Raw genomic sequence first — 12,157 nt, 5'->3', positions numbered from 1 at the left:
ATGTTGAACTGTGGTGAACGTTATCGTGAGCCTGCTCCTGTTCTCATCTGACATCCACACATGAGCACTGGATGGAGGTTGGGAAATAGGATCCCTGATGATCTTTTCCCCTTTCCTAACTCAGAGGTGCTGAGTCCATCTGTGGTGCTCCAATTACAGCCTGTGCTAGTTCAATGTATTGACCCAGTAAGCCCTTGGGGTAGCTCTAAGATGGATATTTTAATAGCACAAAAAGTAACTAATTCACACCATGCACTGAGGCAGCTGGAATGGGTAAATGTGTTATGCTACAACTTGCATTTCTGTAGGGTCCCCTCATGTGGAGAGGTGTCTCTCAGTGTCCCTTACAGGGCAATGGCAAGTATGGATGCCAACCAGAAAGGAAATAAAAAATTTAGCAGAGGGATCATCAATGGTGGACTGTCCAGATGATATTTGGCCTGCTCATAAGCAAGGTGGGCAAGACTTGAGTGGCGAAACATTGGTATAAACACTGCTTCCTCACAGGTGATTGTGAAGGATTCAAGGCAAAATTTTAATTTGGAACAACAAAGAAACCATTTATGAGAAAAGCATGTCAGTTTATATTTCCCATGGGAAAGTTAAATTGTAAAGCGCATTCTAATATGTACAGGATGGGAATGCTAGGTAATTTAAAAGCAACCATTTGCATTTATATGTAAAAAATGCCCCGAGGCACTTCAGAGAGGAAGGAAGGAACAGATCCCGATTCTTTGTGGGGTCATTCAGGGAAGCAACCAAATGTTTGGCCCAAGAGTTGGTTTTAAAGAGGCTTTTAAAAGCGGATAGAGAAGTGGAGAGGTGGATTGGTTGAGGGAGGGAATTCCCGGGAGTGGGGCTACAGTTTGTGTAAAGGACAGATTGCGCAGAAGACAAGATCCAATGGACTGGAGGGCAGAAGAGAAGGTGAAAAGCTGGAGAAGGATATAGGAGTAGGGTGGGGTGAATTTTTAGATGAAGATTTTATTCAATAGTTGATATTATCTAGGTAAGCTGCCATAATGGATCAGGTAGGTGAATATACTGTGCAGTGTGGTACATGAGCCACGTACCATGTGCCTGTATCCCAGCTATAGTTCCCATTCCTAATTGCTAGCCAATGAATTCTGCTACAAAATGTGTCTGCCTGTGTGTGTGTGTTGGATGAGAAGTCAATTGGGCTGGGCTGTTAATGCCCCTCCCCCATCAACTAACCTGCCAGTACTCATTATCCAGGCACACAGGTATATAGTCACTACTCTGGCAAGAAGCGAAGAACTGTGGTTCAGAATGAGTCCATGCCCTCAACAGAGGAAGCGAGAAAACTGGGAAAAAGAAATTACCTAAATCCCGAGAGATCTTTTATGGCAAAAGTGACCCCTTTTATTGGCCAGCTGAAGATTTGAGATGTCTAAAGACCCAAACTTAGCACAATTTATTTTGTTTGCTTGTTTATTCGATAGATAGATATTTTCATTTCAATTAAACTCCAAAGCAAATTCGTAAAAGCTTTGAATACTTGCAAGGATCCGAGTTAAATGTGTAATCTAGAGAGAACAGCACTTCAAACAATACCGCATGCCTTCAGAATCTTTATATATAGAGAGAGAAAAGTTTATTTACTTTAAAAAGGACATAGCAGGAAAACACAAACCACACATACTTTTAAATTTAGAGAAAAAAAAACCACAGCACAGATTTATCATGCAGCTTTACAGAAGCAGAATATTGAAAAGCTGTGACTTCACTTAACCAGTGGAAGTACATATGGATAACTTGACTGTACAGTTTGTCCCTGGAGGCACTTGCTGACACCTCTGTAGCATTTCTATAGAAACATCTTTGTCTTTCTATTTCACATGAGTACCTTTCACTGTATCAGCAGCATTTTCTTGAGGGCAGCTGTAGGCAATATTTGCGTTAAAAAAACTGGACTCCTTTCCAGCAATCCCAGTTTTTTTTCCCTCTTTAGATAGAGGATCTGGATCGGCGCAGGCTTGGAGGGCCGAAGGGCCTGTTCCTGTGCTGTAATTTTCTTTGTTCTTTTTCTTTGTTCTTTCCCCTTCCAAAGGTCTTTTTCTGCAGTATGGTTCCACAGGCACAGAGTGCCCTTCCAATACAGTGCTCCACTGTGTTAATTTACCTCGGGGCACATCACTCTTGACCCTGATACTCCCCAAAGTCCTCATGCATGCACTTACATCAGTATCTTGGCTGCTTCTTCTGGAGCCTCGGCCAATTGTGATACCATTATCAGCAATCGGCTAACTCACCACAAGCTGAGGATTGAACCTGGAATTTTTCTGGCCTGCACAATACAGCTACTCACTGGATAAGCATGCTGAGCTCTTGTGGGAGCTGCAGTCCCATAGTTGCACCACTGCACCACCACCCCCACCCCTCACCCGCTCCCCCCCCCCCACCCCACACAGACTGCCAACCCCCTTCCATGCTTAAAAAGTCTCAGAAGGACTCTCACCAGTCCTATCTCAGGAAGGGCAAGTTATTAATCCAAAAGGTGATCAATCGATTACATTTCTGAAGTAACAGAAGGCTCCCTTTGATGTCTGGCATATGTTTAATCTTTGGCCCGTGGGCTACTCGACTTTTGAAGGGTGAATCAGGATGGCTCTGCTGAAGTTCCCCTGAAACCTGTCCCAACTGTGCTGATGACCCTGTCCCTGCAATTTAGGACAGGGTCATAGTCTTCGGACATAGGTGTACTTTGGTCCCACTCCACATCACTTCCAGAAGCCAATGGTATTCCATTTGTCAGTGGACAGGTATGAAAAATAAAACTGCTTCTGGCTTTCCCGAGCCCACCATTCACTGCAGCCATAAAATGCAAGATATGGCTGTGAGCACACAGACTCAGGAAGATCCCAGGCTTGATCACTCATCTGTGCTGTTCGTTGATCTCAACCAAGTTGGCAGTGGACGTGCTGCAATTGACCTCTCCTTATTAAGTGTGGAATGAGAGGAGTGAAGAATACTGGAAGGGAATCAGACAGGTTTCTCACTCCGGGTCACCGAGACCAATGCTTGTTATAAAAAGTTGAAATGCACAATGCAATCCCCAAAACAGTCTCGGAATTACACGTCATAAAAATGGAATTTGACTTATTCAGTCACTGTAACCCAGTGGTCCAGTTCAGAGGGGGTAGCAAGTCCTTTTGCATATTAGAGGCAAGGTCATTAGTTTTCTGTTTTCATGGAGAAACAGATGGAATTGTGGAATGCAATCCCCAAAACATTGGCAGGAAGCCCATGTAATAAAAACAGAATTTGTCTTTTTTAGATAACAGTGGCCCTGCTGAACATGACCCAGTGAGGCTTGCTGGAAATATATGTGTATTGCCATTAGGTGAGGCCAGAATCAAAGTGACGCATGGTCAAGTGGAATGTGATTCGTGACCGTCCAGATAACAGCTGCAAAATAACCACTAGCAGCAACAACAACAACAAAAACAACAACTTGTATTTATATAGTGCCTTTAATGTAATAAAAAGTCTCAAGGCATTTCACCCCCCCCTGTCTTTTCTCCGTGGCACTGAAAATCTTTTCTCTTCAGAAAATTATCTAATTCCCTTTTGTGAATTCCCCTTCTGGATGTCAGGCAAGCAGACTGACAATTTAGAGGCAGTGGAGGGGTCAAGTGAGGTGGTGGTCAGGTAAAGCTGAGTGTCATCAGCAGCATACATGTGAAATCTGATGTGTTTTCGGATGATGTCGCTAAGGGGCAGCAGGTAGATGAGAAATAGGAGGGGTCCAAGGATAAATCCTTGGGAGACACCAGAGGTAACTGTGTGGGAGTGGGAAGAAAAGCAATTGATGGTGATTCTTTGGCTACGATTAGATAGATAAGAATGGAACCAGGTGAGAGCAGTACCACCCAGCTGGACGACAATGGAGAGGTGTTGGAGGAGGATGGTGTGGTCAACCGTGTCAAAAACTGCAGGCAGGTTGAGAAGGATGAGGAGGGATAGTTTACCTTTCTCATAATCACATTGGATGTCATTTGTAACTTCCATCAGAGCCATTTTTTATATGGCGGATTCAAACATGGAGTTTCTGTAAAAATGAGCATAAATTTGGAAGGCAACAACAAGTTGAAGGACTTTGGGCAGGAAAAGGGAAGTCAGAGATGGGTGGTAGTTTGCTAGGATGGAGGTGTCAAGGGTTGTTTTTTTGAGGAGAGGGGTGATAACATCAGATTTGAAGGAGAGAGCGACAGCACCTGAGGAGAGCAAACTGTTAACAATATCAGATAACATGGAAGCCAGGAAGGAAAGTTGGGTGGTCAATAGTTTATTGAGAATAGGGTTGAGGGAGCAGGAGGTGGGCCTCATGGACAAGATGAGCTTGGAGAGGGCAAGATGGGAGATAGGACAGAAACTAGAGAAAAATACAAGTCCAGGGCTAGGGCTGGGAGGGGGGAGTGGGTTGGGGGGAGAGCCTTAGAGGAAGGTCAGCCCAGAGGGCTGGGGAAGGGAGAGAAGATGCACAGACAGCTGACCAGATGCTCTCAATCTTGGTGACAAAGAAGTCCATGAGCTCCTCACATGTTTGGACTAATGCCACAGAACCTGAGGGCAGTGGGGGACTCAGTAAGTGAATTCAGCTCAAGGAGGCAAGTTTTGGAATTAAGAAAAGAAAATGGCCAAATTTATCCTGAAGTCATTGCTTTAATAATGGCATTACGGTTTGAATCTCTTAATGTACAGCTGCTCTTCCTGCTATGGGACTGAGCCAGGTACAATCACTGATGTGTGCTGAATTAGTTGAGGTGCTATTACGAATATTTAAACTGGCCTGAGCCTCCTTAGACTTAGAAATGGATAAACAAACCGCCAGGGTTCCTGCTTTAATCACTACCCAATGACCAGTTCTGAAATGTGTGGTCATCGACTGAGGACAGGATGGGGCTCAATTGTGATAGCACCCTCAGTTGAATAGCTCGCTGACATTTAGACCTAGAAAATCGAATGAGCAGTGACCACACGCTGAGGACAGTTTTCTCAGGCAAAAAGCATCCAAACCATCGATCTTCAAAGGAACCGCTGCAGGCTACTAGCAAAACGGGAAGTAACAATAAAAATTACATACCTTCCTAGCTCCAGATTAAAACTGTGGGATGCTGCTGGCCACCGTTCGATCCTGTTCGGCCTGCGAGCTAATTTGCGACTGCCCCAAGACTGGCGTACTGCTTCTTGTAGCATGATTGACGCCCACCACAAGCCAGCCGGGTCCTGATGGTGAAAGAGGATAAATTTTGCATGGTTCTCTTTGCATCAGTTTGGGCACGAGGGTTCATGGCAAACTTTCTAGCCTCACAGGTGCAGAATGGCCACTTGGGTAAGATACTGCAGAGCTGCCTGAACTGGTGGATCAGTATTCTAGCACAGGTCTGTGCTGTCAGAAGAATAGGGAAGAAAATTGGGGAAGGAAATCCTAGGTTAGAAATCTATGAGCTATGCTGGGCTCTGTTGTCATTGAAAATGGGGATGTTCATGGAGTCTTCTCCTCCCGTTAGCTGCTTAATTGACAAACCCTTGACCGCTACCATCCGGAAGGACAAGGGCAGCAGGCACATAGGAACACTACCACCTGCAAGTTACCCTCCAAGTCATACAACATCCTGACTCGGAATATATCGCTGTTCCTTCACTGTTGCTGGGTGAAAATCCTGGAACTCCCTCCCTAACAGCATTGTGGGTGTACCTACACCACATTGACTGCAGTGGTTCAAGAAGGCAGCTCACCACCACCTTCTCAGGGACAATTAGGGATGGGCAATAAATGCTGGCCTTGCCAGTAATGCCTACATCCCCTGAAAGAATAAAAAGAAATTGTCCAGCACCATTCACAACAGGGTTGTACAATTTTGACCTGATCCATAGGTTGTGAAATCACTTAGCTCCGTCTAAGCACGCTCCTTGTAGTCCTGTGTTACAACTTCACCAAGCTGGAACTTCATTTTCAGATATGCCCGTTGTTGTTCTCAGCATGCTCCCTATTGAACCAGACTGGCCAGCTATCTTGATGGTGATGGAGGGTTGGGAGAAGATATCAGGCAATGAAGTTACAGATTATGATGGTATACAATTCTGCTGTTAATGGCCCACTGTGCCTCCTGGATTCCCAGTTTTGTGGCTACTATATCTGCTCTTAATCTACTGCATATAGCACAGTGGTGGTACTACATAGTGTGATGAAAGGATTTAGTCTCCATGTAGATTGTGTGGTGTTCATTCCTACCAATGTTCTCATGGACAGATGCGTGCACAACAGGTCAATTGGTGAGAATGAGATTTTCCTTCATGTTGGTTCTCTTACTACCTGCTGCAAGCCCAGTCTGGCAGCGCATCTTTCCGGCCTCAGCCACGTTACTGCATCAGTGATGGGCATTGAGGCGTTCCAGCCAGATTGCATTCTGTGCCCTTCCTACCCTTAATGCTTTCTCCATGTTGATGTTCAACATGGAGCAGTACTGATTCATCAGATGAGGGAGGGCGGTAAGCAGCAGGTTTCCTTCCCGATTTTTGACCTGAAGCCATAAGACTTCATGGGGTTTGGCATCAATATTAAGGATTCCCAGACAGCCCACAACTGTATAGCACTGTGCCCCCACTTCTGGTGGGTCTGTCTGACTCGTGGCACAGGATATATCCAGACCTCTGAATTACTGGCCCCGTATATAACCACCACACTATTGCATATTTTATTTATATAAGTTGTGACAAAAAAAATCAAATAATAAAATTTTTTATAAGTAACGGAAGATGAATAATGGTGGCTGAAAAATATTTTTGAATAATCTAAAACAATTTGCTACTTTAACAGAATCCAATCGTAGATATACACAGACAGTCTAAGAGCTTTCTAAGTGTCCCACATCAAAGCTGAAGGAGAAACATTAGTGCAAGGGTATTTTGTGCATTGTAAAAATGTAATACATTTTTTTGTGCACAAACTGCTGTTTTTCCTCCTTCTGCTAAGTGGGTGGGAGAAACCTGGCCTTTTCACATCTCTGTTGTTGCCGGTCAATTCTGTTTTGTATTGATTGTAAAATGCAAACTTTGAGGGAAAGGAGAGGTCTCCATGGGTTCCTATCTGCCCAGCTTTGAATTGGACACTTCAGTTTCTGAGCAGGTTAATCGGAGGTTTCTCAAATATAAGCAAGATTCACCAAATCATATTTTCTCGTCAATCCTCTCCTTGTTCCATCTCTCTTCAATGTTCTGTTTTCTTGCTAGGGTACAGTTACTTTTTTAAATTGGTAATGGAGTTTGCTTTCTTAGTGCTGTACCTGATCGTTTCATCAGCGTCATTGGTTTCTCTGCACGTGCTGAGACAGAGTAGCCCTTGTCGTATTCGTGACGGTGCAACATTACCTTGGGTGTATAAGATCACTTTATTCATTACTAATCGCTGGTGTATATTTTCACAGTGATTTACTGTTTCTACATAACAGACCAGTTACCTAAGTTTTTTTCACACTTTATAAACCTCGTTCCAAGGGCCACCAGGCTATTTGACCATGAGAGGCATCATATTGAGTGCCAGCTTTTCCTTGTATGCTGTTCACATGCACAAATCTTTAGACCAAAACTCTGGATGGTGGTCAGAAGAGAGATATTTCCCCTCTGTTAACCAATTGGGCTCCTATTCTCACCCCAGCGGAGCCCAGAATCTGTTAACTGTGTAGGATGCTCAATGAACATAGTTGCAAATGCTGTGTAACTGATAAAGCATAAAGCAGCACTATCACTCAAACCTAAGCAAGTCAACTCTTGTACAACCCCTGGAAATTAAAGTCGGGGTAGAGTAGACTTTTTCCACTTTGCTTCTGCAGCTTACATAATGCATAGAATTACATAGTATTTACAGCACAGAAACAGGCCTTTTGCCCAATTGGTCTATGCTGGGTTTTTTTTTACTGCACATGAGCCTCCTTTCAGTCTATTCCATCTAATTCTATCTGCATATCCTTCTATTCCTTTCTCCCTCATGTACTTATCCAGTTTTCCCTTAAATGCATCTATGTTATTCGCCATGACCACTTTCTAACCACTCTCTTGAGTAAAGAAGTTTCTTCTGAATTCCCTGTTGGATTTTGATTGGTGTCAATCTTATAATTATGACCCCTTGTTTTAGACCCTTCCCATGAGTGGAAACATTTACCCTATAAAAACCCTTCATTATTTTAGAGATCTCTATCAGGTCACTTCTCAACCTTCTGTTTTCTAGAGGAATTAAACTATTAAGATTCTCAATTAATCTGCAGCAGAAGAAAAGCAAAATGGCAGCCCTTGGTGTCTTAATGTTGGTAAGAACAACTGAGTGCTACATCCAACCCTTGACGGTTTGGTTCCGTAAGGCCCTGCATCGACTAACCTGGCTGAAGACTGTGCAGTATTACAGAGGCTGAATATCAATCATTGTCGTGATTTAAAAATCAAGCTCTCTAGACTTGAGCTCAGCGTTGTATGACTGCAGCCAATCCATAGGATAATTGCTTCCAAATTTTTAAATTAGCAATGGCGTTTGCTTTCTTAATGCTGTTCCTCTTCATTTCAGAGTCATTGGTTTCTCTGTATGTGCTAAGACGGAGTAGCCCTTGTAGTATTCCTGACAGCGCAACATTACATTGGGTAGTGTATAGATAGCTGGCTCAGTTTAATAATTACTTATCACTTGTTTAATGTCAGTGCATTTTGTCACAGTGATTTACTATTTTTACGCAGAGAGCATTGAACTGAAGATTAAAGTCGACCTAGATTTCTGGAAAACCACAGCTGCTAAGTTTCAACATACAAAGTGGGCAGAGCAGCTAGTCACAATTTCTAGGGGAAGCCAGCATTTTGAGGCATTAATTGCTAGGACCTGGTGTTCCACCCACAATTTTCCACATCATAATTTACCAGTGATATACCATGGGCTGGATCTTGATGTCCTCCTGACGGCAGGTTCCGTGGTGGGGCTGGGGGTGGGGTGGAGGGCGCGGAGAATCGGAGTAGCAGCGGCTGCCATGGAACTCGATGCCGGGATTTCTGGACCCGATCTTTCCGGGCGGCGGGGAGGCTCCAGGGCAGCACCTCCGCCACTCTGCGATGGGAACCTAGTTTAAATATGTCAAATTCCTCTTTGCAAACATCTCAATGTAATCCGCCACAATCTTCCCATCCATTCCTGATCTTGAGCACGTCGTGCAGCACTCACACGCCTACACTTTCTTGACCACGATAAGCTGGCGCCACCAAGGCGGGGTAGGGGGCAACACTGCATTATTCTATGGATGGGGGGATGGGGAAACTCTGCATTTTGTTTGCAGGGCTGGCAGCCTTTTAAAAATGGCGCCAGCATCTGCCACTGCATCGGATGACTCAGTGGACGGCGTCGCCAATGCCACCCCACCACATGATTGGGGGGACCAGCCGTCGTCAATATGTTAAGTGGCCACCCTCCATGTTGTCACGGTGGCACGGCTGCGTGGGTCCCGTGCAGGACGGCCGCCATGCTCTCCGCCAGGACAACAAAATCCAGCCGCATGTGGTGTCACAGCTGAGATCAGGGGCAAATGTGTAATAGAAATACAGGAGTATACAGGCATCAAGACCCCTCCCCTTCGTCCACCTTGGGAGAGATCTCACCTGGTGCCTCCATTCTCTGAGTGCCAGCAGTGACAAATGCTGAGTCTGCCTCTGGTATAGCTTAGCTATGTGCAACTCTTTGGAGAAGATTTCAAGGGAGAGCTTTTTTCATCCACAGGGTGGTGGGGGTCTGGAACTCACTGCCTAAAAGGGTGGTAGAGGTAGAAACCCTCATCACATTTAAAAACTATTGGGATATGCACATGAAGTGTTGTAACCTACAGGGTTACCAAGAGATGGAAAATTGGATTAAGCTGGATAGTTCTTTTTTAACTGACACAGACACAATGGACCAAAAGGCCATAGATTTTCGATGTATCTATGTTTCTGTGGTTGCAAGCTTTCCCCAGTGATGGAGGTGTGCCCTTTACAGGTGTATTTTTCACCTCTAAGGACCTAATTCCATCACTAAGGTCCATGAGACTCAAATGATGGAGGACAACAAGTGGACCATAAAGAAAATTCATATCAATCAAAGAAGCACAACATCAAATGCACAATCTTGCAATGGTCTTGAAGAACAACCAGAAAGAAGCAGTGGGCTCAATTGATAAAAGTTCAGTATGAAAGAAAATCCTGAAGACCAGGAAAGTTGCACGATAACTGACATTTATATAAGACTTTTCACATAAAGAAGTGGCTCAGCGTGATCCCTGGTCTGTGCTGATCTCAATCATTATAGCAATAAGAGGACTTATAATTGGCTTTAGACATTCAAGGTTAAGATGGAGAATAATCAGTCAGCGTTCTGTCTTGATTACTTTTGACTGAACCTCCACAGCATGAATTGGTGCCTTTAAAAAAGAGGGGTAGAACATTACAGGAGAGGTAAGGGAAAACCAACAGTAAATAAGGCAGCAGCAATCACATGGATCACAACTCCACCCACCACCACCACACCAACCCCCTCCCCACAAACAAACACACACATGCACAAACATGACTGTAAGTTCCTGAATACATAATGGACAGAGTAGATAGGGAGAAACTGTTCCCATTGGCAGCAGGCTCCAGAAACAGAGGACTTGGTACTTGGCAAAAAAAAAGCAACAGCGACGTGAGGAAAAACTTTTTTTTGCAGAGCGAGTGGTTAGGATTTGGAATGCACCGCCTGAGAGTGTGGTGGAGGCAGATTCAATCGAGGTCTTCAAAAGAGAACTGGATAATTTTCTGAAGAGAAAACATTTGCAGGGCTACGAGAAAAAGGCAGGGGAGTGGGACTAGGTGAGTTGATCTTGCAGAGACAGCATGGACACGATGGGCTGAATGGCCCCCTTCTGTGCTGTAAGCATTCTATGATTCTATGATTCTACAGAAAACAACATGAAAAAAGGCCATTCAGCCCAACTGGTTTATGCGCCACCTGATCAAGCCTCATCCCACCAATTTACAACTGGTCCTATCAGCATAACTATCCATTCATTTTCCCCCCATGTATCTATGTAGCTTCCCCTTTAATACATCGATAGGACAGGATTCATTCAATGCTGCTAGCCTATTCTGAGTGAGACTCCCCATTGGGAGTCTGCCATTTCAAAATTAACGTTAATTTCCAAACTTGTGCCTCTAGGAATAAGAATAGAAACAGGAGCAAGACTGCTCCATTAAAAGATGCTGCCCTGTAGGCATTGGTCCAGCAGTTGCAGCAAAGGAGGATTGCTTTTTCTGGAGCAGTAGATCACCTTTCTATAAGCAGCATGTCTAAAATGCCTGAATAGAGGTGGTAGAGCGAGATAACCCAGTTCCAGCACATCCATAAATCATGGGGGCAAATGAGCAGAAGAAATTCAGAACTCCAGGGAAATTGCCATGTTAGGATTGACCCAATTTGCCTGCTCTAAATACATGGCCATAGGCTGCATGGCTCAAAAAGTTTACTGTCAACTCAGTGATACTTCACTGAGGCTGCATGCAAAACACTCAAGCAACTGTTCAGCTCTTCCACACAAGTGCCCATTTTGCTGCAAGTGAGAATTTGCTGTTGTCAATTAAATATTCTTCTTAACGTTGTATGTAAATCCTGTAAATCGAGGTTATTATGATTTTTTTTTATTCGTTCATGGGATTTGTGTGTCACTGGGAAGGCCAGCTTTTATTGCCCATCCCTAATTGCCCTTGAGCAGGTGGTGGCGAGCTGCTTTCTTGAATTACTGCAGCCCATGTGGTGTAGGTACACCTACAGTGCTGTTGAGGAGGGAGTTCCAGGATTTTGACCTAACGATGATGAAGGAATGGCAATATATTTCCAAGTTAGGATAGTGCATGACTTAGAGTGGAACTTGCAGGTGGTGGTGTTCCCATACATCTGCTGGCTTTGTCCTTCTAGGTGGAGAGTTATCCCACTGATTTCCATTGACTTCAATTTTGCTAGGGTTCCTTAATGGCACACTTGGTCAAATGCTGCCTTGATGTTCAGGACAGCCACTCTCACCTCACCTCTGGACTTCAGCTGTTTTTTTTATGTTTGGACCAAGGCTGTAATGAGATCTGGAGGCGAGTGGCC

The sequence above is a fragment of the Heterodontus francisci genome, chromosome 36 (assembly GCF_036365525.1).
Source record: "Heterodontus francisci isolate sHetFra1 chromosome 36, sHetFra1.hap1, whole genome shotgun sequence".
Classification (NCBI taxonomy): domain Eukaryota; kingdom Metazoa; phylum Chordata; class Chondrichthyes; order Heterodontiformes; family Heterodontidae; genus Heterodontus; species Heterodontus francisci.
Note: the sequence above shows the minus strand (reverse complement) of the source record.